The 19,857-nt window shown below is 44.3% G+C and overlaps 2 pseudogenes; one reads left to right on the top strand and one right to left on the bottom strand.

Annotated features, from left to right (window-relative positions):
* The first annotated feature begins 14,823 nt into the window (after positions 1-14,823).
* On the top strand, positions 14,824-16,944 carry LOC132658997 (testis-specific Y-encoded protein 1-like; annotated as a pseudogene).
* A 716-nt stretch (positions 16,945-17,660) lies between these two features.
* Positions 17,661-19,857, bottom strand: LOC132658996 (testis-specific Y-encoded protein 1-like; annotated as a pseudogene).

Here is a 19,857-nt window from a genome sequence, read left to right as displayed (position 1 = left end):
CTTCCTTATTTTTCTCCAAGGATAACGAAGCTGATGTAGTTTTAAGGTACAATGCAGATGAAGCTAGAAGTCTGAAGGCTTATGGAGAGCTTCCAGAATATGGTAGTTAATGTCAAAGTCATTTCATTTTCCTGTCTTCTCATGGTATTTGCTAGTTAGTGTTTAGGAGAAATAGCAATTTCAGAATTCTCTTTTCTGTATTTTTGCATGGATGCTTAAATTCAATTTAAGTATGTATTAAATACTTCAGAATATTAACAACTTTTAGTAATGGATGCTCTTCCTAATATCTGTTCTTTTGTTGGGGAATTTAAAAGTTCACAAATCCTGGACTTGTACATAATACTTCTTAAAGGAATGCCTCTTTTACACTCTGAAAAACAATTACTAAGAGATTATACCTGTTAATTATACCTGCTAATCTAGGGCAACATTTATGGTACTGGTATTGATTTTTATGGAAAATAATATTCAGGTTTTTTTAGTATATGGAGTACTGCTGTGGAGTTTTCTGGACAGTGTTTTTAAATCCCTTTTATTTCTTAGAGACAAAAGTATTCTGTTCTTCCTCTGATAAGCTTGGAACAAGTGAAATAAGTTTCTAGTAACAAAAAAAGAGGAAGTGCACTAAACTCACATTTTGAACATGATAGCATTTTTTTTAAATTCTATTACAGTGCATTTGATTTTAAAGTTATGAGTTTTTGAGTAAGAGTGAAGATTCTGGTGACATATATGCTGTTTAAGAAGTACTAAGATAATTGGGAATCAAATCAATACTTACGTGATGGTGAATTTCTTAAAGAGGTTTTATCGTGAGTTTGCTCTCAGTGATATGTTTGTAGTTAGGAATATTTTTCTTGGAGTAAAACTGTTGAACTGCTTAATTGTAAGCAGTTTCTCGTACAGTTCAGTGTTTTAGTATTAATCCAGTATCATTTCTTAAAATAGGCAATTAATCTAGTAACATCTTGATTTTATATCTTTAAGAGTATGCTCTTACTCTTTTTAGCCAAACTTAGTGAAACAGATACCTTTGATCCTAAAGATGATGATGAAATCCAGTTTAAAGACCCTACAGGTGAGGATGAAGACCCTGAGGTGTAAGTCCAGGCTGACTGGTGTATATGTGCTTTTTACTGTTATATGTGTAAGCAGTCAAATCTTTCAGCATCTTAGGTCTCAGAAGGCTGAACATAGAATTGAATATATCTTGGGGCTTATGCATCCACGAATTTGAATATTCATAAAAATTCATAAGCCAGCTTGGCAACCTATTTAAATTTTCAAGAACTTTATAATTCTTTGGATCCTTGTTTTGTTGTTGTTGTTGTTGTTTTAATCAACTAGGTCTTACACTGGGTACTCCATAATGGCACTTTATTAGCCAAGGGGGTCTACAAGGATAGTATTGAGAGGTTTAGCAGACAGTTTTAAAGTGTATCATCTCTCAAGGTGGGTATATTAAAAGAGGAAAAGCAAGTTGAAGTCAGCTTGCTGAAGCATTGGAATTTCAGTGTACGCCAAATTATTCTTAAAGTGAAGGCCTGTTTTGTTGCCCATGTATTTAGAAGTTACATTAATTTTCCTGTATCACTCTAGGACAAACTTCTGGGTTTGTGGGAAATGGTTGTTTATCTTTAGAAATAGTGATGATAGGAGTCTTAAATGACTCACTTTTCTGATATGAATGTATTTAAGGAAACATTTTATTGATTTGTATCTCTTGACTTATTAGATAGGCATATCAAGTAATTGAATGACCGTATGGCTTATACTCTTGTAAAACCTGCAATACTTCTTCTTCTTTTGGTACTTCTGAAGTAAAAATGGACTGTAGAAAGCAAAAGTGCAAATGAATCAATGAGTTCTTGATTGAATACTAAGGTAGAAGTTTAGAATTCAGGAAGCAGAAGCAGACTTTACGAAGTCTGAATTGGATCACTGACTTTAACACCGATTTCAAGACCTTTCAGCATCTTTATTAAGAGTAACTTCTGATGCTCAGAGAAAGCGAATTTTAATTTGAAGTGAGCAATCACATATTCACCAAAATTACACAGTTTACAATTTTCTGCTCAGTGTGTCTCATCTATTGTGTTCATATCAGTCCATATTATATTTTGATGGATTTTCCAAATCATTTGGGAAATGAAGCCAAGGCACTGCTTTGGTGGTCTAGTGTGTTTTAAGATTCTCACTGCAGGAGTCATGAGTTCAAATCCTTGTTGAAAAGAATGATCCGTGTCCTGCACAGCATGGCCACAAATAACAAGGAAAACCCAAGTTGTATCAGATTACTCACATCATTAATTAGAACAGCTGAATATGTAACTTTAATGGTGACACTTTTACCAGAATCTTTTACCCTATTGTTATAGATTTTTAAACATAAGGTAATACTCTACTGAAATGAAAGTGAAGTCGCTCAGTTGTGTCCAACTCTTTGCAACCTTGTAGACTGTAGCCTTTCAGGCTCCTCCAACTGTAGAATTCTCCTGCAGGAATACTGGAATGGGTTGCCATTTCCTTCTCCAGGGGATCTTCCCAATCCACGAATGAAACCCGGTTCTGCGTTGCAGGCAGACACTTTACCCTCTGAGCCTCCAGGGAAGCCCAATACTCTATTGATGTTGTAATGCATTTTAAAGCACGAGAGAAATATGAAATGAAAAAAGATTAGAAAAATATTGTTTAAATATTATTAAATGTTTTTAAAATTTTTCTGTTCCAGTTTTGCTATCATTTATCAGAGGCTCTAAAACTTTAACATAAATTTTTATTCTATATATTTATGATGCTTTTGTCATCTTCTTTTATATATTTGGAGTTATGAATTATGTAAATGTTAAAATGAACATCTTAAAGATGTCAGTTAATCTTGGCTTTAAAAAAAAAAGATAGTTTTATTTGAAAAAGTGGATTCCAGGTTTTATGAATCAGTTGCAAATCAGAAAGTTTAAAACGATTATATATGAAGCAAGAAACCAGTAATGAAATATGTGTTAAGTAGATGTCTATTTTGTGATGTCTTTGTAGTTCATAGGTCTTTTGTAATGCAGACAACAGATTTCATAGAAATGCTGTCCTCTCTAACATTTTCTTCAGTTTTGCCAGAGCTTCCATGTGGCTAAGCTAATACTGTGGAGGTGCAACTTGTAGTTATTTTCTATGGCAAGAATGTAAAATGCACCAGTTGGGTAGTATGTTATTTGTGACCTGGAGGTTGTCACGACTGAGCTGGGGTTGAAGGCAAGGAATCTAACCAAGGGAACACTTGAATACCAAGCCCCGCAGATGTAAGCCTGTCCTTAGAAGGAAAAGAGAACAGCTTCCTGGAGCTGTGACTAAGCAACTCAGTTGGAGAAAACACTAAAGACAATGGTTATGAAAAGAGACTGTGTTAGTTTGGAAATTTTGTTTAGATATTTATGTTTAATGTCAGAATCCAAGTTCTTGCCAGAGTCAGTTATCATGGTGATTTCCTGTGATCAGATTCAATCAGAAGACTTTGATTTAGTACCATCATTCTCTCTTTAGGAGGAAGTAAGATGCTAAACTCCAATTTAAATGAATGCTGCTGCTGTTTCTAAGTTGCTTTAGTCATGTCCTACTCTGTACGACCCTGTAGACAGCAGCCCTCCAGGCTCCACTGATCACAGGATTCTCCAGGCACGAGTACTGGAGTGGTTTGCCATTTTATTTTCCCATTCAAATAAATAAGTTAATTTAAAACATTAAAAAAGAATAGCTTGCATAACATGTGATGTTCTCATGGCAATCATGGAGATTCAGTGAAACAGATAGGAATTGAGAAAACAATCTGGTTAATGTCATTAACTTTAGTTCAAAAGGACTGATTTTTAAGTAGTGCAAAGAATATCCTTTTTTATTATTACAAGAATTAATTTTTCTGTAGATCTGATGTTCTTTTCACTTACAGATCTGAATTGACCTCAGAGGTCTGAGGATCATGCTACAGTTTGAATTTTGGTCATAACCTGTTAAAAAGAGTACAAACTCATTATGAATGTAATTTAAAGCACACTGCTCCTTAAATAAACAATGGTGCATTTTCATTGTTTTAAAGTATCATATTTCTTTTAAAAACTAATGAAGCTGAATTATTTTGAGGAAAATGGTAACATTTGGTTCTTTCAATATAATGGAACTTAGTGTTAATGACCACAATATCTGCTGTGAAAACACTGGGAAGAAAGAAAGAAAAGATTCCTCTCCTGTTTTACCTCCAGTTAACAGTCATTTTGAATAATTTGTATCATCATCATAAGCCCTAGTATGAACTCATGTTTGCAGAGTCCTTCTATATATTCCACTTATCTAGATATTTTCTTGAGATTTTTGATAGAATTTAAGGAAAGCAGAAATATGAATTTGAAGTTAATAAAAGAGGTTATTTTCTTACATATGTTGCACAAGTTTAGCTTTATTCCTTTTGTTAACATATATTCTTTTCATCACTTGCTGTTGCTACTGTCATAAGAAAGGCAATTCCAAAGAGAAGCTTTCAGAACATAGGTTGATTCATAATTTTCAATTCATGTGATTAGAAGGTGCAGAAATTCTATGCTAAGTAATATTCAGTTTTCTTAACATTGAAAGTTTTGATCTGTTTGTTGAGGGTGCTTTTACTTAACATTTTAAATATTTCTCAAGTACAACAACCATTAAGGATAAAATAAGTAGATGATCCTTTATAGGTAAAATAAGTTGTATGTAATTTCATTCTCAAAAGTCATATATGCATTGTAACCAAATAGTGCTGAATTTGATGAATCATATAATTATATTTTATGAGAGAAAAGTTAATTTCATAACTAAATTCTATAAACTAAGACTTTCATAAATTTATTTATTAGCTGAGATAAGGGAAAGGATGGTACAGCTACTGAAAAATTCGAGAAAGTGTTGCACGCAGCGTATTTTGGCCTTACTTTTTGCCAATGGTGTATTTTTGTGTTAGCATATTTTCCTGCAAATTTGGAAATTAACCTTGCTTTCTAACAGTGTTCTTTGAATGCATCCTCTGTAGCAAGATGAAATGAAGTTCAGGGCTAGTTCATTAAACTCAGTTTAACTATACTCATGTATACTGAGAGACCATTCATCAGGTAATTTCTGAAACACATTTATTCTGAGAATTTATAGGGAATACACATTTAGGTGGTTTCTGTAATATAAAAAAGGGCAAGTAAAGCCTCAGATGATTTCATTTCACTTTGCTAGAGTTTTCTTTCCCAGGTTTATAAACTTAGTGTATACATAATTAAATCCAAGGAAAAGTTCACCGATGTGGTTTGTAGTGCTTTGTCTGTGGAGTTCCTGGACACTTATATGCTGAATGTATTTGAGATGGACGATTAGTTGTAGCAAGCTGAAGAAAAAAACTTGAGAGGTTGACTTCATGGATAATCAAAACTTCCTGGTTATTTACTTTTTTACATATCTTTCTTCAACCGGTTGCCAAAAATATCAGAATCTTCACACACTACAAAGTGAAAAACGTCTCTGTGTACTTTCTCGAAAACAAACAGGTTTACCCAAAGATTTAATCTACACTTAAATCGTGTTCATTAATTGTCATGGTCTGATTGTTGTATGCTTGTTTGTTTTTTGTTTTTATCTTCCTGAAAAGTGTATACTGATGCCCTAACCCCAGAAGATGATAGTATTAAGAAGTAGGCCTTCTTTTTCTTTTTTTAATTTTAGTTTTTTAGTTTTTTAATTTTAAAATCTTTAATTCTTACATGCATTCCCAAACATGAACCCCCCTCCCACCTCCCTCCCCATAACATCTTTCTGGGTCATCCCCATGCACAAGCCCTAAGCATGCTGCATCCTGCATCCTGCATCCTGTATGTAGGATCATTGTGACCATCTCTCCAAATTTTGTACATATGCACGACTATACAGTATTTGTATTTCTCTTTCTGACTTTAGTTCACTCTGTAAAACAGGCTCCTGTTTCACCTACCTCTCTAGAATGGACTCAAATGCATTTCTTTTCACAGCTGAATAATAGTCCATTGTGTATATATAGCACGACTTCCTTATCCATTCATCTTCAGTGGATATCTAGGTTATTTTCATGTCCTAGCTATTGTAAATAGTCCTGGGATGAATATTGATGTACACGTGTCTCTTTCAGTTCTGCTTTTCTTGGGGTGTATGCAAGCAGTGGGATTTCTGGGTCACACGACAGTTCTATTTCCAGGTTTTTAAGAAATCATACATTTTATTGTGGTTATACCAGTTTTCATTCCTACCAACAGTGTAAACTGGTTACCTTTTCATGTCCTTTCCGGTGTTTCTTGTTGGAGATATTTGGTAATGATCATTGTGACCAGTGTGTGATAACACCTTATTGTGATATTGATGTTTATCTCTCTGATAATAAGTGATGAGCATCTGTCCTATGTTCATTATCCATTGGTATATCTTCTCTGGAGAAATGTCTGTTTAGTTCTTTGGTCCACTTTTTGACCAGTTTTGTGTTTTTTTTTTTTTTTTTTTCCTGGTATTGAGTTGCATGGGCTGCTTGTATATGTGGGAGATTAACTCTTGGGCAGTTGTTTGATTTGCTGTAATTTGCTCCAGTTCTGAAGGTGGTCTTTTCACCTTGCTTATAGTTCCCTTCACTGTGCAGAAGTTTAGAACTTAAACTAGGTCCCTTTGTGTCTTTCTGTTTTTATTTCCATTACTCTGGGGAGGTGGGTCATAGAGGAGAGGATATTGCTATGATTTCTGTCAAAGAGTGTCCTGCCTACATTTTTCTCGAAGAGTTTTATAGTTTCTGGTCTTCCACTTAGGTATTTAATCCATTTTGCATTTATTTTTGTGTGTGAGGTTAGAAAACTTTTCTTCCTTTTAATGCAGTTGACCCATTTTTCCAGAAATGCTTGTTCAAGAGGTTGTCTTTCCTCCGTGTTATATTTATGCCTCCTCTGTCAAAGACAAGGTGCCTGTGGGTGTGTGGCTTCATCTCAGGACTTCCTATTTTGTTCTGTTGATCTGTTTTTCTGTCTTTGGCCCAGTGTCTTACTACTTGATGACTGTAGATTTGTAATATAGTCTGAAGTCAGGAAGGATGATTCCTCCATTTCCATTGTTTCTCAAGAGTGCTTTGCTCCTTGGAAGTCTTTTGTATTTCCACACAAATTGTGAAATTATTTGTTCTATTTCAGTGGAAAACACCATTGGTGTTTTGATAGGGGTTCCACAGTTGGATCTAAGATTATCAATGGTGAATGAACGCACCAATAGATCTCCTTGTGTTGTATACGCCTTGTCACTATATTGATTCCTCTGATCCAAGAACATGATATACTTCTTCATCTATTGTGCCATCTTTGATTTACTTCAACATGGCTTTATAGATTTCTGTACCAGGCCCTTGCTTTCTTTAGGGAAATATATTCCTACATATTTGATTATCTTCACTGGAGGGTGAATGAGATTCTTTCCTTAAGTTCTCATTCTCATTTTTCATTGTTGTGTATCAAAATAAAAGGGATTTCTGAGCATTAATTTTGCATTCTGCAGCTATACTGTATCCATTCATTAGCTCAAGTAATTTTCTGCTGGCATTCATAGTGTTCACTCTGTAGAGGGTCATGTCATCTTCTAACAGTAATTGTTTGTTTGTTTTCCAATCTTTGTCCCTTTTATTTTCTTTTTCTCTGATTGTTGTGGCTAGTTCTAATTTAAAAACTAATTCCGATGTGTTTTTCACCTCAGAAAAGCTTACTGATGAAATTATGAAGCACTGAGAAATGTCAGTTCTGCCAGATTCCCACAAAAATATCATGAAGAACTTCAGGAGTTAGCAGTAAGCTTTCGTGGGGCAGGGGAACAGAAATGGTTTAATTATTTAGAAAAATGTACCATAATCAAATTAGTCTGCAAAACTTGTAGTCTTTCCTTCAGTTTCAGAAGATTTGACAGTCCTAAGAGTAATGCCGGGCTTTCTAACTGAAACCAAGAAACCCATCAAGAGCTCACCAGACTCTAACAGTGCAAATTAGAAAAACTGTGTTACTGTGCTGTTAAAATTGTAAGCTTTATAGCCAAATTAAAGAATGACAAAAAACACTTTCAAGATGATTGTGCTAAACAGCCTGCTAAAACAAGTGAGGCCACAGGGCAAGGGAACAGGGGATACATGGGAGGCCCCTGAATGAAGTGTGGTCTGGGGCAGATGCAGGTTCCAAATTCACAGTTGAGAACAATCTGCCGGGGCCACACATGGAAGTGTCGCAGCCATGACTTTGGGTGTCTCCTTCAGGCCTGCATCTGAGGAGGATCAGCATCTGAGGCCTGTAGGTCAGGAATGGCGAGAGACAGTACACCAGAGCAGCCACCAGAGACAGTTATTGTTGTAAATGTGGATGATCCTGGGAAATATCTAAGATAGTTGGAGTCCCAAGACCCATGCCAGTTAGTCAGAGCCCCTGGAGTCATGATCACTGCTGTGGCTGCTATTGTAAGTCGCTTCAGTTGTGTCCGAGTCTGTGAGACCCCAGAGGGGGCAGCCCACAAGGCACCCCCATCCCTGGGATTCTTCATGCAAGGACATTGGAATGGGTTGCATTTCCTTCTTCAATGCATGAAAGTGAAAAGCGAAAATGAAGTCACTCAGTCATGTCAGGCTCCTAGTGACCCCATGGACTACAGCCTACCGGCTCCTCCATCTGTGAGATTTGCCAGACAGTGCAATGATAACGCATGACACAAGCAAGGTGGAACTGGAAGGGGTTGTTTTCATCTGCTCTGAGTGCCAGAAGAATTCAGACACATGCTTGCCATCCACTGTGAAGACAGGGACCAGGACAAAGACCCGGGGCTTTCTTGCTGATGACACACACAAGCACAAACACACACAGACACACACACACACACAGACACACACACACACACACATGCACAACATCCCCTTGCTTGAAGACACAGAGTGCAACTGGGACAGCAAATCCTAACCAGGTAACCAGTGACATGACAAAACCCAGCACACACAAATCAGGAGGAGGACAGTAGAAGTCAGAAACAGCCCCTGCTTGGTGGATGCAAACCACCTCAGGTGCAGAACACCACAGGGAACACAGAGCCATGAGCATGTTTGATGGTGTGGTTGTGGCAGGGCATAAGGACACCAGTGATGGTCGGGCAAGTGGAAGTACTCAGCGTCCTTGGAAATGCCTATTCCAGTGTCCTTCTACCCGAGACTAGGGCTCTTGCTATTGAATCTTCTGCCCAGCATGTGGCCTGAATTGTTCCTTGACCCAAACCAGATTACAAACCAGCCTCAAGTGTCTGTCATGATCAGCGAACAAGACAAAGAGTTTCTTACCTACAAGATCAACTTGAAGGTCAGTGAGGGAGACTGAGGACGGGTGGGTATAGAACCTGGCAGGGAGTTGGGGGCTGATATTTTCCATGTTCATGGGATGTAAGACTTTGGAGGAGAGTAGTGGAAGCTTTTAATGTCTGTATGGGAGACAAACTGAGGCCCCTAGAAGCTTACACCTTTTCCTTCCTCCCTATCCTGGCAGGTGCAGGTGCAGAGACATCCAAAGTCCCGCTGCAAGCTAATCTTTTCCTTTCAGGACAATCACTACTTCTGGAACATGGGGATCACTAAGGAGTATTACCTTGACATCACTGGTAAAATGTGGCTCCAGGGTGGTGAGTGTAGGTGTGTAAGGGGGTGGGAGATCCACCTGTGGAATCCGCCCCTGTGTCCCCTGTCTTTTTTCAGGTTATAGGGTAAATTGTTCCATTCCATTCCACTCTTTCTGGAATTTTGAATGGGCAGCACCCAGCCACAGGCTGGACACTAGGAACCTTAATTTTCTCAACTGGTTGTCAGGCCACAACCACCCAGAATTGAACAGGATTGCTGAGGCCGGGTTCCTTTGTGCCTGCACACAGTTGGCGATTGAAGGTGGAGTTCATGGCTACTCACAGGAGCATTTGGGGACTTGTCAGCCTTGCGCTGATCTTACTAGTTTTACCAGAAGATCCTTGGCCAAGACATGCGTAATGATCCTGTGAAGTACTACCCTATGGAGGAAGGTTCTGCCAAGAGAGGTACTTGACAGAAACAAATGTTGTGAGGGAGTTTGGAGGTGGTCCTTGAAGGGACAGTTGTGTCGTAGCTGGTACACAGTCCTTTCCCAAATGGGGATGCTCAGATTCATTCAAGCTGGCTGCAGAGCCTGAATTTGGGTCATGCATGTAGCAGGTGGCCTGCTGAAACTAGGGGCTTGGGGATTCAGTGTGTCCATGGGTGAAGCAAGTCCCCTCAAATCAGTTGTGGTTGCAGAGTGAGAGTCCTAGTCATGCTACTAGAGGCTGAGTGAATTAAGTATTATGTCAGAATCATTCATCAATAGCTCCTGACATCCCCAGGCCTCCTGCTTCTCACTGAGTTTGAGATTGCCTGGGCCTTTCATCCCACCGCTTACCCTGGGAAGGCCTGTCAATGAAAGGGTGTCCTCTCCAGGGTCCCAGTGCACCTGTGTGCTGACTTTGGGATCTTCTGTGAATTTCCACATCCACTACTCATTGTCTCACCACCATACATAATGCACAGCAAGTGACTTCAAGCTGCCTTGGGAAAATATGGAAGAGCTCAAGGGGAAGATGGACAGGGAGCCCCAAGGGCAAGACATGGTGCCTACTGAAGCCATTTCTGACATTGCTGGAAACGGATGTTTTCAGCTCCTGAAATACCTGTGTTTCCTGTTTACATTTGTATCCCTGTGCTGAGCATTTGTGTATATACATGCGTGTGAATGTGTCACAAGTGTTTATGTGGGTGTGGGTGTGTGCATCTGGCCCAGGGCAGATGAAGAGATGAAGGCGACAGGAGAGGAAGTGCCAATCAACCAGACGAGGAGGCACGAGGCGTCCCCAGTATAGGGTGGCTCGAGGCCGTAACTTCACAGTGACCCTGTCCATAATGGGAATGAGGAAAGGATGGCCAGTAATAACTCCAGACTGTGGCTTCAGAAATCTGCAATTAAACCAAATGCATAACACACTCACCATTTCTACCATTTTGTTGTGTGTGTTTGGACTGGGAAGGGGGTGCATGGTCTGAGGATTCACCCAGGGCAAATCAGGTGGAGTGGGAATTTGAAAACACTGGCTATGGAGCCCTTGTCTGGAGGGAAGTGGGCTAGCCTTTGGAAATGGTGGACATGGCTATGTCAGAACCCAGAATAAGGAAGCTAGGGTCCTGCAGAGAAGGGCAGAAACATGAATGAGAAAAAGGCACAGATTGCCTGCTGCACTGGAAACTTGTTCCACACACATGAGAAGGAGACCCAGGAAGGTCCTGGACAGTGCTGCCTAGGATCAGCCCATCAGCCAGCATGCTCTCTCCAAGAGGGTGACACATCCTGTCACAATGTGACACAAAATGCAAGACGTGCTAAGGGAAGCTGTCCAGTAAATCCACAGGGATGCTAAGAGAGACAGACTGTGAGTGTGGCATGCCTCCAGCCACTTTCATCCTCCCTGGCAATGTAGAAATGTGAATAAAGGGCAGGTGTGAGTGTACATGGCTGCCCCTCTGTGGGGTGTGCCTGTAAAGGAGGGAACAGAGAGAAAGCAACGATGGAGGGCTAATTGCTTGACCCAAGGGACCTCTGGAGAGTGGAAGACAGGAAAGCCCCTGGGGACAGTATGGAGCCTGCTGGTTTTCAATAGCACTCTTGCAAGATACCCCATGGCTCATGCTGACAGTCCTGACATGAATCCATTTTTTCCTCTGGGGTTATGCCTGTGGCTGTGGGGGCCAGAGAAACAAAGATATGCACCTGAATCGGAGGGAGAATTCTGGCAGATTAGCTGGACCAGAATCACTGTGTCATAGGGGATCTACATCAGAGGGACTCTCCATCCAGGTGACGATCATGGATGTCCCTGGACCCAACCAGGGACTGGCTCCCTGGCATGTGAGCTGTGTAGGCAAGCAGGGATGCCTGACTGTAGCGTGTCCTACCTGGGCCTAAAAAGAGCAACTGAAAGACAGTCTTGGCATTTAGCAAATCAGTGAGGCTTGGGTGGTTCAAGCCCTCTTGGTGCATTTGAGATAGAAAAGCTGCTTTCTGCCCAAGGAAGGCATGAGCTGCGGGCCCACAAAAACATATTTCCCAGGGCATCATCTGTTCAGGTACTCTGTGGTCTGAGCAGTATTAAACACAAGGGATGACATGTAGGGATGCCACCTTATCTTAAAGGCCTCAAGTTCCATGCCTTGTATCAGAAGAGACCCTGTATCCATGTGCACCTTCTTCAAAACATTGGTGAAACCCAGATCTGTCACAGTCTCTTGAGGATTTTGGAGCCTCAGGTGTCTCTTTTGCCTTTTCTAACTACAAGGAGATAGTGCTTGGGGGCACAGGAAGACAGGCACACACAAAAAGCTACACAGATAGGAAGAACAGGGGCTTTATTTAGAATGCTGTGGGCCCTAAGGGGTGGGATGCTAGCAATAGGGCCACAACATAGAGAAGGAATGACCTAGAGAGGTGCACACTAAGAAAGTGTTTCTCCAAGTCAGCTGAGCCCAGCGGTCCTTTTTTCTGATTCCCTGAAGGAATGCAATGGCAATCGATCAGGCCGGTGTGACTGGTACTATGAAGTTGTCCAAGGTGATGGGATAAGGAAGAACACAGGCACATGTCACTCAGCTGTCCACAGTGAATGCTTCCAACCCTGCCTGCTGCTCTGCAGGTTGGTCCCTGTCATGAGCAAATGCCAAGATTTTGTAATCTTTCAGGATAAGTCACACAGTTAGAAGTGCAGCCTGACAGATTGTTGACCAGGTGAAAGAAAATAACCAGGACAAACAAAGTTAAGTGCTTACCAAAATTCATGTTCCTGGAGAAGAAAGCTCGTACTTTTGCATATATGCAAGTTTCCTCTCAGGGATGTTAGTGTTTACACTTGCATGTATGTGCCAGTATGCTTGCGAGTATGAGCTGTCGGAACTGACCTAGCCAGGTGAAGGATAATGAAAACCTGAAAGTCATAAGGAAGTGTATATAGGCTCTGGCCAGCAGAAGTACTGAAACCATGGATTTGATCCCTAGTATCTCACTGAATGAACAAGTTCTAAGTGGAATCAGATTGGTGCACACAGGATGCCTGGCAGAAAGGAGAGGCAGGAGGAAAGTGCCTCGGGGTGACCAGTGACAGTACAGAGGAGCCGAGACACATGATAGGCTGCAGTCCCAGACACAGAAGCTGCAGTGGGTTTCCCCACAGCCCCCTTAAACACCCAGCTACAGGGTCTTTCCATCCTTCTTGAGTGCCAGGCATTCTTTCCCTGACCTTGCCATGAGCAGCAAGAACCCCTTGTCTTTTTTGTGAGGTTTCAGAGGTGGACCAGCACTGCAGCATACACACCTGCTACCTGCAGAATATTCAAGTTTGAAACATCACTCTGTACTCTTTGCAGAACACATATATTGGGTATCAGGACTATTGGATGATGGCTTAGCTTAATCCTCTTACTGCTCTCAGCCCCACAGGCTTGGGCAACCGGGCAGACTGGGTTGTGTTCTCTCATGGAGAACAGAACCACTTTGAAAGGGCCTTGATAGGTTAAATGGTAGCCATGCATGTCTCTGACATTGGTGAGTCATGGAACTTCACGGGGAGCTGTCCTTAGCATCTCCCTGGCAGGATTTCAAACGAGGTTCAGGGAGATCCCTCATGCCAGCAGAGATGCCCTGTTTCTTCCTCTGTGCATAGTGTGGCCAAGACAGCTTGCCTCAGGCCTGTGCAGCATTCACATCTGTCCAGTGAGGGAGGGATGGTCGAACGTTCCTTTCTGCAGTTCAGCAGTGATTACCCACTGTTTCAAGATTGAGAAGCACTCTCAGAACATGTGGACTAAAACAGTTTGATCTCCCACTGATTCAACTCACTCAGGAGGAGGAGAGTTTGACTTCACAACAAGAATAAATGTCTCTTCTGAGTGCTAATGTCTAGAGAGTGGCAGATGGCAACAGCACCACTAAATGGGATTTAGACACACAGAAACTAGCCCCTAGTACACACACAGACTTATTGCCCAAAACAGTGCTATGCCAGAAACAGAGATAAAAAGACACAGAACGAGCTCTATACCCTCCAGCTCTGGTGTACCTAAACAGTGGAGATCAACAGTAGCTAATGGTGGGGTTTATCTCTACTCCCCTAGAATCCAGACAGCAAATGGCTTTCTGTCCCATGGAGAAAAGCGTCCAGCCACTTGGCTCCCCTGCTTATCTTTTGGATACTCAGGGGCAGCTCCCAGTTATTCATGGTCCTGAGGGACACAGGAGTTTGCTATTCAGATTGTGGAGCAGGAACTCTTGGTTGGAAATTCCAGAGCCAGGTCAATGTCAGTGCAAGGGGTGGCAGCAGATGCAAAATGCACTACCTCCCTGGAGGAGAATCTGGCCACGTTGGGGCACTGGAGCTCAGGAACCCCAGAAGATGCCCTCTGGTCTAGGGCTGTGTCCATCAGGATGCAGCCCACTACCCTCTCAGCCATTAATCTAGATTTGGGCCAGCAGCATGGGCATTGCTCACAGCCTAGGGCCCCACCTGTTCAGCTGATCACTGAGTGCCCACCCGTTAACTCTGTCCTGGGCTGTGCGACACCCCTTTCTTCAGCCTCAGGCCACTCTATACACACAAGCCCCGACCTCCGGACCTTCCCTCTGACTCCTCACCCCCAAAGAGCTAGCGGGTCCCAAAGATTTACTGTAGCCTGGCCCGCCATTATGCAACACTTGAAGTGCCATGTCATGTCCCTTCGTATCTGCCCCAGGTCGACGTCACAATCAGGGCCAAAAAGAGCATAAGAGGTGGTCAGAGGAAGGCAGGAGCTTCCTGGGACCCCGGACCTACTTAGATGTGAACCAGGGTGCTCAGGGGGTAGGGGACCCATGGCCTCCCATCATGATGTTGTGTGAGGCTGGGACCATGCAGCCACCAATTGTCATGCCAGGCAGAGGCCACCCTCTTCATGGTGGAGGCAGTGGAGGATGGCAAGGCCCTGGTGGACTGAGATGTGGCAGGGATTGGATGGGAGTTCCAGCTGGTGGTGGAAGACATCATGGAGGAGGTGGAGGTTGTGGTGGATGAGAAGCAGAAACAGCAATCCTTCCAGGAGCTGGAGGAGAAGACAGTGGAGAAGCAGTTCCATGAAAGGCCCAGAGGCCACAGTGAGCGCCGGGTGCTAGATGCCCTGCAGGCACTGGCCACCCTGCAGATCAAACTGGGTTCTGAGCATGAGAAAAAATGCAGGACCTATGTTCGGTTCATGCACAAAAACCATCAGAGCAGAAAGCATCACTTGGCTCAGAGCAGCACCATCTGGGCCATAGCTGTATCCTTTCTACTGTTCCCTGGGGTCTGCTGCTCAAGAGGAGGAGGATGGGCACGAGCAGGAGCCAGAGGAGGTGGGGGGGGGGCAGGGCACAGAAAGTGCGCTGGTTGCCCCTGAAGGAAATGTGGTCTTGGGAAATTAGCAGTATCCAAAGGCACAGATGAGGAAAGTCTGGGCAGGGCCCCAAATGTACATGTTGCAGCCATGCTTTTGAGTGTGTCCTTCAGGCCTGCATCTGAGGAGGGGCAGCACCCAAGGCCTCTAAGTCAGGAATGACCAGAGAAAATACACCAGAGCAGCCTCAGAAGATAGTTATTGTTAATGTGGATTATCCCGGGATATAGCTGAGACACAGTAGCCACACACACACGTACACATAAACACACGCATGCCAACTCCTTTGCCTTCAGACACAGTTTGTCACAAGGTCTGCAAGTCTGACTGTGTAAGCAGTGACATGCCACTACCCAGCATACACAGGTCTGGAGAAGAGTAGCATTCAGAAACAGCTCATCCTTGGGATCTGCAGACCACCTCAGGTGCACAACATCACAAGGAACCCACAGCCATGAGCATATCTGATGGTATGGCCTGGCCTGAGTGTTGGCAGGACAAGCGGCAGTGCCCAGCATCCTTGCAGATGCACGTTCCAGTGTCCTTCTTCCACCCCAGACTAGGGCTGATGTTCCTTGCTCTTCTTTGCACGGTATATTGCCTGAAAGGCTCCTAAAGCAGTTTATGAACCACCCTCCAGTTTCCATCATGATCAGCGACCAAGATAAAGACTTTCTCGGCTACATGATCGACTTGAAGGTCAGTGAGGGAGACTGGGTTTGGGTGGGTATGGGACAAGACGAGGAGTATGAGGATGGTGTTATCCATGTTTCTGCACTGCAAGACTGTGGAAAACCATCGTGGAAGCTTTTAATGCCTGCCTGGGAGGCAAGCTGTGGCACCTAGAAGCTTGCAACTTTTCCCTCATCCCTATCTTGGCAGATGCAAGTGTGGAGCTGCCACAGTCCTGCTGCAAGCTGGGGACAGACAACCCCTACTTTGTGAACACAGTGATCACTAGGAAGTATTACCTTGTCATCACTGGTAAAATGTGGCTCCCAGGCTGATGAGTGTGGGGGTACAAGGGTGTGAAAGATCCACCTGTGGGGTCTGCCCTAGTCTCCCCTGCCTTTCTGCAGGGTACAGGGCAAGTCGTTCCACTGTAGTCCACTGGTTTTGGGACTTTGAACAGGGAGGACCCAGTTGCAGGCTGGACACCAGGAACCTTAACTTTCTCAATTGGTTGTCAGGCCACAAATGCCCAGAATCGAACAGGATTGCTGAGGTGGGGTTGCTTTGGGCTGGCGCAGAGTTGGCAACTGCTGTTGGAGTTCCTGGCTGCTCAATGGAGGGTTTGGGGCCTGGTCAGCCCCAAGTGACCTTGCTTGTGTTGCCAGCAGAACATTGGTGAAGACATGTGTGACGATCCCCTGAAGTACTATACCAGGGAGAATGATTCTTCCATGAGAGGTAACTGAAAGATGCACATGCAGTGAGGGTGTTGGAGATAGGACCAGAGGTACAGCCGTGTAGTAGCTGGTACATTATCCTTTCTCAAATCAGTATGCTCAGGCTCATGCAGTTGGCTGCTGAACCTGAATTTAGGTTTTGCACATAGCAGGTGACCTGTTGAGACCAGGGGCTTGAGGACTCAGTGTGTCCGTGAGTGAAGAAAGTCTCCCTCAAATCAGCTGTGGATGCAGTGCAAGAGTCCTAGGTGATACTACTAGAGGCAAGGTGAATTAAGTATCTATGTCATAATCATCCTTTCATGGGTTCTGCCATCTCTTGGCCTCCTGCTGCTCACTGAGTTTGATATTGTCTGGGCCCTTCACTCCCGGCCCTTACCATGGGATGATCTATCATTGAAAGGGTGTCCTCTCCAGTGTTCCAGTGCACCTGTGTGCTAATTTTGGAATCTTCTGTGAATTTCCACATCCACCACTTGGCATCTCATCACCATCACGCATGCTGTGCGGGAAGTGGCTTCAGGCTGCCTTGGGGAAAAATGGAAGAGCTCCAGTAGGAAATGGACAGGGAACCCCAAGGGCCAGACATGGTGCTGTTTGACACTATCTCCGACACTGCTGGACACTGGCATCTTCAGCTGCTGAAACACCTGTGTTCCCTTTTCCATTTGTGTCCCCCATTGCTTCCAGGTCCACCTCCAACACCGTCATCACATGTGTTTCTGTCAGTTACCTCTTATGGAAGAACCTTCCTCTCTGGGGTAGTACTTCAGGGGATCATCCCACACGTCTTCACTGATGATCTCCTGGAAACAAGAGCAAGGTCACTTGGGGCTGACCAGGCCCCAAACCCTCCCTGAGCAGCCAGGAACTCCAACAGTAGTCACCAACTATGTGCCAGCCCAAAGCAACCCCACCTCAGCAATCCTATTTGATTCTGGGCATTTGTGGCCTGACAACCAGTTGATAAAGTTAAGGCTCCTGGTGTCCAGCGTGCAGCTGGTGCTCCCTGTTCAAAGTCTCAGAACCAATAGACTGGAGTGGAACAATGTCCCCTATATGCTGCAGGAAGAGAGGGGAGATGGGTGTGGATCCCACAGGTGGATCATCCACACCCCTGCACACCCAAAGTCATCATTCCTGGACTCACATTTTACCAGTGATGTCAAGGTAATATGCCTTAATGATCACTCTTTTCAAGAAATAGGGGTGGTCCCGAAAGGAAAAGATCAGCTTGCTGCATGACCGTGGATGGCTCGCACCTGTACCTGCTAGGATAGGGAGGAGGGAAAAGGTGCAAGCTTCGAGGGTCCTCAGCTTGCCTCCCAGGCAGGCATTAACAGCTTCCTCGAAGCCTCTCCAAACTCACAGTGTAGGAACATGGATAACATGATCCTCCCACACCCCACCAAGTCCCATACCCAACTGTCCTCAGTCTCCCTCACTGACATTCAAGTCGATCATGTAGATGAGAAAGTCTTTACCCTGGTCGCTGATCATGACAGAAACTTGAGGGTGGTTCATAATCTGCTTGAGGTCAAGGAGCCATTTATGCTACATGCTGGGCCAAGAAGAGCCAGGAGCATCAGCCCTAGTCTGGGGTGGAAGAAGGGCACGGGAACAGGCATCTTCAAGAATGCTGGGCACTTCTGCTTACCCAGCCAGTACTGATGAGCTCAGACCCTGCCATACCATCAGACAAGCTCATGGCTCTGTGTTCCTGGTGGTGTTCTGCATCTGAGGTGGTCTGCATTCCCCAAGCAGCGGCTGTTTCTGACAGCTATTATTTCCCAGACCTGTGTATGCTGGGTAGTGGCATGTCACTGCTTACATGGTAGGACTTAACAGTCATTGTGACAAACCATGTCTGAAAGCAAAGGGGTTGATGTTGGATAGTGTATGTCTACATATGTTCTGTGGGTTTGTGTATGTGTGTGTGTGTGCGCTCACATGTGTGTGTGTGTGTGACTCCCGTATCTCAGTTATTTTCGGAATCATTCACCTTTACAACAATGACCGTCAGCTAAGGTGGCTCTGGTGTACTGTCTCTGGTCATTTCTGACTTAGAGGCTATTCCTCCTCAGATGCAGGCCTGAAGTAGGCACACAGAGTCATGGCTGCAACACTTATAGGTGTGGCCCTGCCCGGACTCTACTCAGCTGTGCCTTTGGAGCCTGCCAATTGCCCAGTACCACACTTCCTTCAGGGTCCACCATCCTTCCCCCTCGCCTCCACCCCTCCTCCAGCTCCTGCCTCTGCACCTCCCCCTCCTCCTGAGCAGTGGACCACAAGGAGTAGCAGAAAGGATACTACGTTGTCCCAGAAGCCAGGGATGCCCAGGATGATGGCACTCTTCTGAGCCAAGTCACGCTTCCTCCTCTCATGGCTCTTGCACATGAACCAAATGTAGGCCCTGAAGGTTTTCTCAGGTTCAGAGCTCAGTTCCACTTACAGGGTCACCAGTGCCTGCATCACATCTAGTGCTGGGAGCTCACTCGGGCCTCCAGGGCTTTCCTGGCACTGCTCCTCCACCGTCTTCTCCTCCAGCTCCAGGGAGGACCCCTGTTGCTGTTACTCATCTGGCACAACCTCCGCATCCTCAATGATGTCCTCTGCAAGCAGCTGGAAAACCCGTCTGATCCCTGCCACGACTCCATCCACCTGGGCCTTGCCGTCCTCTCCTGCCTCCACTCTGAAGAGGGTGGCATCTTCGCCTGGTGTGACCACTGGTGGCTGCAACGTCCCAGCCATGCGCAGCATCATCAGGTCAGGCCACGGGGCCCCATCCCCCTAAGCACCCATGCTCACAGCTAAGAAGGCCCGGGGTCCCAGGACGCTCCCGTGTTCCTCTGACCTCCTCTCACACTCCTCTTGGCTCTGACCATGACCCCAGCCTGGGTCAGATGCTAAGGGACAGGACAT

The sequence above is a fragment of the Ovis aries genome, chromosome Y (assembly GCF_016772045.2).
Source record: "Ovis aries strain OAR_USU_Benz2616 breed Rambouillet chromosome Y, ARS-UI_Ramb_v3.0, whole genome shotgun sequence".
NCBI classification, from domain to species: Eukaryota; Metazoa; Chordata; class Mammalia; order Artiodactyla; family Bovidae; genus Ovis; species Ovis aries.
The sequence above is the reverse complement of the archived record's forward strand: the minus strand, read 5'-3'. Positions and strand labels throughout refer to the sequence as shown.